General features: G+C 45.2%; 1 long non-coding RNA gene across 1 annotated transcript; it reads right to left on the bottom strand.

Annotated features, from left to right (window-relative positions):
• Positions 1 to 2,129: 2,129 nt before the first annotated feature.
• On the bottom strand, positions 2,130 to 8,911 carry LOC118609973. The gene is made up of 2 exons (XR_004953547.1): positions 8,663 to 8,911; positions 2,130 to 2,368 (listed from the first exon to the last, which is right to left on the bottom strand). It is a non-coding gene; the product is annotated as an uncharacterized LOC118609973 (long non-coding RNA).
• Positions 8,912 to 9,483: the final 572 nt, after the last annotated feature.

Raw genomic sequence — 9,483 nt, forward strand, 5'->3', positions numbered from 1 at the left:
GAGGCAGCCTGGGGCGGTGCACAAAGCCATCTCCTGATCCCACCACTCACTAGCTGGGTGGCCTCGAGCTAGTTACCTAACTTCTCTGAGCACTGTTCCAATGGGGATGATGATACAGCCTTCCTCCAAAGGCTATGTGAGGATGGGAAGAGAGGATTAAGCAAGGTAAGGCAGTAAAATGCCCAGCAAAGAGAAGATATTTCATAATAGTTTCTTCCTAAAGGCAATTCATAAAAATTAAAGTGGCTATTGTTTCGGGCGGGATTAATATGTTTTCAAGTAGCAGAAAACCCATCTCAGACTGACTTGGTGGCGGAGGAAGGAGCTGGGGGAGAGGACATTCATAGGCTCGCATGACTGCAAAATCCCAGGGTCCTGCCAGCCTCAGGAGCAGCCCAGTGTCGGGATGTATCAGTTTCTCTCCATCGTACAACCTCCACCTTGCCGGCTTCACTCCCGTGTTCCACCGGGCAGCTCAAGACTCTCCCTTCATGGTGACAATATGGCTGCAGCAGCCCAGCCTCTCGTCTTCTCAAGTTCCAGTCCAACAGGAAAGAGCAAGGTAGCTCCAGGCAGAAGTGCCAAGATTCACTCCGATGAGAGTAGCTCAGACCAGATGCTGACCCCTGAGTCAATCGGTGGAGCCAAGAGGAGGCAGTGCTCTGATTGGCCAGGCCCTGGGGACACTCTCTACCACGGGGACCGAAAATGAATGAAGGATGAACACAGGCAGAGCTGGTAGTGTCTCTCTCGTGCCCTCTACTGAGAAAGCGTGACATTGCACTCACCGCAAAGGAGAGATGCTTGAAGAAACCGTCCAGAGTAGGTTGAAGGGGGAATTTGGAGCTACGAGGCAATAAAAGGGTGTCTAACGCATACATCCCCAGGCCTGGAGCTGTGGAGGCATCTTCTTGGCAGAGCTGTGGGCAGAGAGAACTTCACAGCTGCAGCCTGGAGCAAGGCGGAAACAGGGAATAAGTTTCCCAACACCTGTCTTCTGCCTGCGCCCCCTTTGTAAACTCAACCAGAAGCCAGGTGGCGGGACGTGGTCCCTAACAGCCTCCCAAGGCAGAGAATGAGTTTGGGGAACAAACGGGAATGCCAGTTCGGTAGGCACTGTCACTACCTCCGTTTTACAGAGAGAATAAGAAGCCTGCCAAGGTCGCATGCGACCCAGCTCCATCATGCTCACCCACCCAGTCCTAGAGCCGTAAGCAGCTGCAAGAGGGAGCAGGGGCAGAAGCATTGTTAGAAACTTAAATGGCAATGTTGTCCCTTCTAGCAATTTCAGCCTCTACTCGCTCAGGAGAAAGAGAGAGAAAAATAAATATTTCAACCTCTTTCCAACAGACAGGCCAGCAAGAATTCTCATCTTCCCCAAGACTGTCTTTCATTGGCACATTGACCCAGGCCGCTGTGGGGTGAAAAGAAAGGGAGATAAAGGGAGGCAAAAGGAGGAGAAAATGATGCAAAATGCAGCCACATGCACCCAAGCAGGAAGGGCTGAAGAATTGGAAAGCGAACCCAATAAACAGTGCCTGTGATGGGTGCTGTTTGCCAATGGTGTGCGTGGATTTGAGACAAGAATATATTCAGCTGCTGGTTTGCATTGCAAACCTGGGCCCTGGATACTCCAGCGGAGAGGGGCCTGGGCTGTGTTTGCCTTGGGAAATACGGACCTGCTTTTTGGGTGGTCACAGCCTCTCTCTCCTAGTGGTGGTCAAAAGTAGCTGCTTTAACAGATCATCAAGTGAAGCAATTCACTGTCTTTTATTAGAAACACCAAAATGCCTACTAATCATTATAAAATGTATTTGAATCCTGGCGTTTACCATGTAACATTTTATGTACTGAAATTGTTTTAATAATAAAATGCTACAAACTTTGGAAAAACAAATAAATAAAAATAAATAAAGCTGTGGGAAATGCTCTGAAAAATAAAATGTAGCTGCTTTACAGTGAGGCTGAGTGTCGTCTCAACTCTCGCTACCCAAACTGTGAGCCGTGGAGCAGTGGTACCCATGTCCCCTGGAAGCCTGTTAGAAATGCGTGCTCTGTGTATGGGGTTGCCATAGCAACTTATCATACTGGAAACAGTTATCAAAATATTTTTTAAAGCAAATAGGTGGTTCAATAATAAATGAGCGTGTTTATTAACCCATTAATTAATAAGATACAGCAGTGGTTCTCATAATAACCATAATTTGGAGGTATTGCGGAGTACAAACAGCATTTCAAGATATCTTCATATACATTCAGCAAGTGTAATGTAACATGAAAATGTCTGGGATTTTCTTGGTGACAGGTGATAAGTGAGGGGAGGAAAAATATCTTTTTCCTTCTACCCTTCCAGGTTCTCAGCTGGACTCTGCAACAAGAGAGAGGGAGAAAGAGAGATTAACAAGAAAACAGCATAAAATTTTATTTAATAAAAGTTTTATGTGGCACGGGAGGCCTCGTATGGAAATAAAGACCTGAAGAAATGACTAGGCCTAAGAGCTTACAGTCTAGGTTGAGCAAAGGGCAACAGTTATGGAAAAGTAACTAAGATATATGAGGAGATTAAAGGAAGATGAGTTATTTTAACAAGTCTGTACAGTTCTCTGGGACTCAATCCCTCGTCTCTGGTGATAAGAATGTTTTTTTCCTCCTGGTACAGGAGGAGCATCTTTCACATGACAGTTTATCTCCTGCTTTCAGGAAGAAAAAGGGAGGGTAGAGAGCCCTTTTGGAACCTGCTGTTTTTCAAGTGCCTTTAGCTCCAAATAATCAATACTCCAAAGCGGCGTGTTTGGAGGTGGCATGTCTCGAATTCCTTCACGGGTCCTGAACTCCATCATCAGTCGTGTGCACTGATAATATTATGGAAGGTTTTTGCCACATTCATGGTGGAAGAAAATATAAAATTTCAGAGGCTGGTGAAATAAAGATGGATTCTTTTCCCATCCAAGTTTAAGTACCATCTGAATTCTAGCTTTGAAGCCCCAGTTAAAAACGATGCTTGTCCCAACACAAAGTGACACCAATTAGCTAACCCTTCACATCAGTTAGTGGCCTCGTCATCTCCCCTGAGGATTAGTTGACTCGAGTGAGTTAAGAGCCCTGGCTTTGGCCACTTAGAAGGTGAAGCATTTGGCCAAGTTCCTTAAGACTTCTGTGCCTATTTCATTCATCCTTGGCTTCTGACTGTGCTGGAAACATGCTCCAAGGACCTGCAGCATCAGCCTCACCTTGGACCTGCAGAAATGCAGACTCTCAGGCCCCCCCAGGACAACTGCATCGGAAGCCACATTTTAATAAGATCTCCAGATGATTGGTGTGCGCAGTAAACTCAGATGCACCATCTACCCTTCATGACAATTAGAACAAAATGAGATCATTCCTGGAGAGGACTTAGAACCGAACCTGGCCCAAAGCAGCATCAATCAACACAAGAGGACGAAGGAGGCTCCTCAGACCATCTCCCTAATTCCCACTGGGTTCCCTTTTTAATTGTGGTAAAAGACACCTAATATAGGTTTTACCATTAATGACTTAGTGCAACGCTCACAACTCTCATTACTACTATCTAATTCCAGAACATTCTCATCACCCCAAACAAAAACCTCACAACCATTAAGCAGTTACTCCCCGTTTCCCCTCCTCGCAGCCCCTAGTGACTGCTAGTCTATTTTCTACCTCTGTGGGTTCGCCAACTCCAGACACTTCATAGAAATGCAGTCCTACAACATTCCCCCTTTTGCATCTGGCTTCTTTGATTTGGCATAATAATGCCGTCGAGGCTCTTCCACGTTGGAGCGTGTATCCGTACTCCTTTGCTTTTTCTGGCTGAGTAATATTCCATTGTGTGGCTAGACCTCTTTTTTTTTTTTTTTTATCTGCTCATCAGCTGATGGACACTCGGGTTGGTTCCCCCGTCTGTTATTGTGGATAATGCTGTCACAACGAAGACCCACTCTGAGTGGGTGATGTCCAGATCTTCTGGTCACTGGCTTCTGAAGGAGGCAGTGCAGTCTGACTTCAAACACTGTTTTGTCTCTTTTTAACTGAGTGACCCCAGGGCAGAGGCTTGCATGTCTCAGCTCCCTCCGATGGCCACATCATAGAGTGGATAATGGTGACATGAGGTGACAGAAGTAAAATCTCACGGACACCTGACGACACATCCTAGAGTTTCCTTCTTCCCTCAGTCAAAAGACCAATAGCAGCTCTTTCTATAGCTGGGAAACTGGGACCTTGGAGCCAACATCCAGCCCATAAGAAGCATTTCTACTGGAACCAAACACTGCATCGCGAGTCACTAACCTTTCAAAACCTGGAGCTTTTGCATAAAAATCTAGATTTCTGGCTTCTCTGCAAAATTGGAACCTCTGGCAGCACTGGGCCTGTATTCCCTCCGAGCAGCCATGAGTGCAGCTGAGTAATGGCCGTCTCCTTTAGATGGGCACGTACTGTCCCTTGGCTTAGAGTCCGCACCAGCAGCAGGCAGGCCGGTCACTGCCTGACCTCCAGCCAGAGTGCCCATGGCTGTTTCTTAGTGCTGCAATGTTTTTTATTGTAGAAAAATATTTCTCTGTGCTCAGGACGCTTACCCGAAGTGGGAAAATGAAAAACATTACGAAAGGGTACATGTTTCTTGCACCCCGAGCCTTTCCCCCTTATCGGTGTTCCCTGCATGACCCCCGATTTATATAATAGTAGGAGGAAGAAGGCGGAAGAAAGAGGTTTGCATGAAAACAAGCTTCGAGGTTCCTTGGCCCATAACAAGTGATACATAGGTGTTCATCAATTTCTTTCCTCCCGACTCATATGGATTCCGACAAATTAAAGTACCAGAAGCTGAAACTTACTGGATTTCATTAACCAATGTCACCACAAAAATAAATTAGATTAAATTAATAAATAAAATAAAAACAATAGATCTTTAAAAACAGAAAAAAAAGTACCAGAAGCTGGCATTTAAAAACTTACACTTTTGAGCTAGACTCGGGGAGTGACGGTCACTGCGAAGTTCTGTCTGTTCCTTGTCCTTTAGCCCCGCCTACTGGTCTCTCTATGAACTACAACCTGGGGTCAAGACAGCTCTCCCCACCGACCCTGCTCGTAAATATTCAGGTTTGTAAAGTTCCGTAAAGGCGGTACGAATCCTAATAAATCTGTGTAACTGGAAGAAGTTCTCTCCAAGACTCTCCTCTATTCATGTTCTTCTGGAACCTTCCATAATCAACGAGGGGAAGCCGTTCAGGCTGTCTTTAGCATCCACTCCATGTCGTATATAGGTATTTGGTGAACTCCCCTCACAACAGTCTTATGGTTTCGACCTCAAATTAAAAGTCAATTGCAAAAGTCGAATAATGTAATCATGAGACGAATGGCGTCTGGTCCCAGATATTTACATCCCTGGCTACTTCTCGTTCTTCCTGTATCACCTCCTCTGTGGGTTTGCCTTGGTCGTCCTATTTTAAGATGCCAACACCCACCTCCCCAATCAGTCCCTTTTACCCATCACCAGGATTGATTTTCTTCATAACTAAATGTATGTATGTATGTATGTATGTATGTATGTATGTATGTATGTATGTATCTATCTATCTATCTATCTATCTATTTGCCCAAACTCTTTTTAGTTTTAGGTACTGCTCACTTTAAGTCACAGTTCTAAGCACTTTACAAACATTCATAATAATATTATTAGGGAGGTGCTACTATTGTTCCAATTTTTATAGGTGAAGAAACTGTCTTGTCCGAGGTGCTACAGCGCTATGGACGGAATGTGTATGTCTTCCTAAAATCCATGTTAAAACCCTAATTCCCAAGGTGATGTTAGTGTGAGGTTGGGCTCTTTTTTTATGGTGACATTGGTTAACAAAACCCAGTAAGTTCCAGGTGTACAATTTAATAGTAAGTAAAATTATTTATCATTTATGTATTTTCTGTTAATCACCTGTTGCTCTAAATAGAAGGTAAGCATCCTTCTGTTTTGGTCTAATTTGACCCTCACTACTACTCTTTAGGACTATTTTTTTATGAATATTAATATTTTATTTTTATAAATATTCTTTATGAAAAGCCAGTGCTCTCTCATGGTAGAAAATTGAGATCTTTACCCTAGCAATTCCATGTCTGGAAAGTTATCCTGCAGAAATAAGTAGACAAATGTACCAGGATGTTGACTGCAGCACATACAAATTCATATCGGTAGTAGAAAATAGGCTAGAAACCAGTTAGGGCTTCTGATCCCGGGAGCTACAGACTCCCAGAGTGTCCATGGGTAGAACTGTATTTTCATATAATTGGTTTCCCTGGGTTTCTATGTATTTTACTTTATGCACTTTAAAATATTTTTTTTTCCTTTTCTGAGACAAGGTCCATAGGCTTCAGCACTCTGCCAAAGGGAACTACGACACCAAAAAATAAAATTAAATAAATAAATAGATAGATAGATAGATAGATAGATAGATAGATAGGAGCCCCTTCATCGAAAGAGACTGGTTAATTTGATCATGGTACATGTATACAGTGGAATCATAATTGAGTCATTAAAAAGGAGCCAGTTCGTGACCTGGCGCTGATCTAGAACAATCTCAAAAGGGCCTTATTAAGTGAACAAAGCAGGAGGTGGAACACTATGTAGCCTATGCTCACATGCGTATTTAAGGGAAAGATGCTTTTAAATCTTGTTTATGCTCACATGTGTCATCTCAGGAAGGAGACACCAGATGCAGATGACCAGGACATCTCTAGAGCAGGGAACTGGGGGACTCAGAGCTGGGGTGGGGAGGGTGCTCACTTTTCATTCTTTATCTTTTTGTATTTTGGATTTTTTTTAAAAAACATATGCAAACATCTTTTTTTTTTTAAGTCCAAATTGAAAAGCTTAAGTAAATCTAAAGCTTAGTGCTTGAAGCCACATTTAGTAGAGTCTCATTACATTTATTGGGGAAAAGATAAATTAGATGATAAAGTGACTACATATTTACTTAAAAGGGGGGGCATACTTAATCAAGCTCCCTGTCCACCCTGCTCAGAATCCTCTCCCCAATAAGGGTCTTTGGGGTGATGCCAGGGGGGCACGGATGTTGCAGTGTAGACTGAGAGGCCCCCAAACTCTGTGCATACCCAAGAACAGCATGCTGTGGAGTCTGCCTTTCTCGTCCTTGAACCTTTATTTTGCACTGGAGAATATCTAAATGGCTGGACCTAAACAAGAAAAACTTTTATCCTCCTTTAAAAAAATGTTTTTATGATGGTTAAAAAAAAAATGATGTAAAATTTGTCCTTGGGAACCATTCCATGGGTACAGGTCAGAAGTGATAAGTGTATTCACATTGTTGTGAAACAAATCTCCAGAACTTTTTCATCTTGCAAAACTGAAACCCTATACCCATTCAACAACTCAACTCCCGGGTTTCCTCTTTTCCGCCCTCAGCACCCGGCAACCTCCATTCACCCTCCTGTTTCTATGGTTTGGACCATTTCAGATTCCACATAAGCAAGCACTTCCGACACTTGCCAGGGCAAATCTGGTAGCCTGTGCCTCGGTTCATCTTTAAAGGAGAGCTCATAATGGTACACACCTCGTAGTGTTGGGAGTGTATTAAACAAGGGCATATTTACAAAGCAGTTAGAGCAATGCCAGACTCACAAGAAACACTGTATTGCCATTGTGATGGCGATTGGGATCTATTTATTTTCATGGATATTAGGGAAAAGCCTAAACCAGTGCAGAAAATCTATGCTTTCATGGATATTATCACTAAAAATGAGACTAAAGTGTGTTTTTAATTTTTAAAAGTTGATTTCTGAAAAGGGTACTTTTTTTTAAGTGCAAGCGTACGTGACATTTTTTAAAGTGGTCTAGCGCCCCCTCCTGGTAGTGGGACGCCACTGTCCGGCTGATGCTGAATTTCTGAAGCAGAAAATCAGAAAGACTGCAAGTAAGCGCCAGAATTCGCTTTCCTCAGAGGCTGAACACGCGAGACGGGATGCTCTGATGGGAGCCCCCGAGAGGGGGACCTGCAGCGTTGAAGCAACTTACCAGGAGCCCACCCACCATGCCGCTGCTGTTCAAGGGTCACTGAGGGCTCAAATGTGACGGGGATAAAAGGTTTCCCGGACGCGGCCAGGCCCCATGCACCCTGTCCAGGACTCCTCTCTGGTTTCCCAGTATGGCACTGCCCTGGACAGCCTGGCTTTCTCCTGCGAACCTCTGCAGGCTTGAGGAAGCTCAGGGGAAAGCCCACCAGGAGGTCTGGCCTCGGCCCCACCAGCCAAGACACACCAGAAAGCAGGACTCACCTTAGGCCACTTGTGACATTTTGTCCTCGGTGGGTCCATAGACCAAAACCCAAATCCTTCACCGTGTCTCCTCAATCCCCCTCGCCCCGACCTTGTCTGGTCCCCTCTCCTCCCCTCCCCTCACTCCAGCCACGCTGGCCTCTGACCTCAAACACACTGAGCTTTTTCCCACCCCGGAGCCTTTGCACTTGCTGGTCCCTCTGCCCAGATGTTCGCCTGGCTCGCCTGTCCGGTGCCATCTCCTCCTGATGGCCCTGATAACACTGGCCCCAACCCGGCTGGCCCCCAACTCTCGATGCCACCATCCTGGCCCGTTCCCCTCATGACATTCTTCATAGTGCCATTACGGTCTTTCTTTTCTTACCTGCTTATCATCTGTTTCTCTCGCCAACTGCGGACTCTGACGAAACAGGCGCCTGTCTGCCCAGCTCACTCAACATCCCCCGCTCCTCCTCAGTGTTCAGTAGATATTGGTTGAATGAATGGATGACATCTCCACTATACACACAAGGAAACTCAGAGGAGTGGAGTGACCTGCCAGACAGAAGTGTCCCAGAAGGTCATGCCTTTGACCTACACCACACTGCCTCGGCCCGGCAGAGTCAGACCCAAGACAGGTCAGGCATCCACGGTAGGGGTGGGGGTGGGGTGTCTCTGACTCTAGTGACATCACATGGGAGAAATTTAGTCATCGAGTCGGCTCATGGGCCAGCTCTATGGTGCAATCCCTCAGCCTGTGACTCATCCCCACTGACATTTTTAAAGAATGTGTAGCCACAGTATCAATGGAACGTTTCACTCACAAGGAAGAGTAATAGGTTACTCATTCCCCCAACCACCAAACGGGCAAGGGAGCTGCCCCCGAGAGCTCCGGACAAAAGCAGAAGCCTTGTGTATACCCAAAACTCAGACGCGTCACACAGATTTTTTTTTTAAAGGGTCATCAACAATTCCAAAACCTTATTCAGATCATAAGACGGTTGCCAGAGTGATTCAATCAGTCATTTGCCAAATATTTACTGAGCATCTACTGTGTTCTGGACACCAGGATACAGGAGGGAAGAAAACAGTCACGAGTCCCCGCCCTCACAGAGCTGCTGTTCTAGCGATGGAGACAGACAGCAGACAAAATAAACGAGGGGAGCAGCATGCCAGAGGACGACAAGCCGGCAAGAAAAGCAAAGC

Source organism: Rousettus aegyptiacus, unplaced genomic scaffold (genome assembly GCF_014176215.1).
Source record: "Rousettus aegyptiacus isolate mRouAeg1 unplaced genomic scaffold, mRouAeg1.p scaffold_m13_p_12, whole genome shotgun sequence".
NCBI classification, from domain to species: Eukaryota; Metazoa; Chordata; class Mammalia; order Chiroptera; family Pteropodidae; genus Rousettus; species Rousettus aegyptiacus.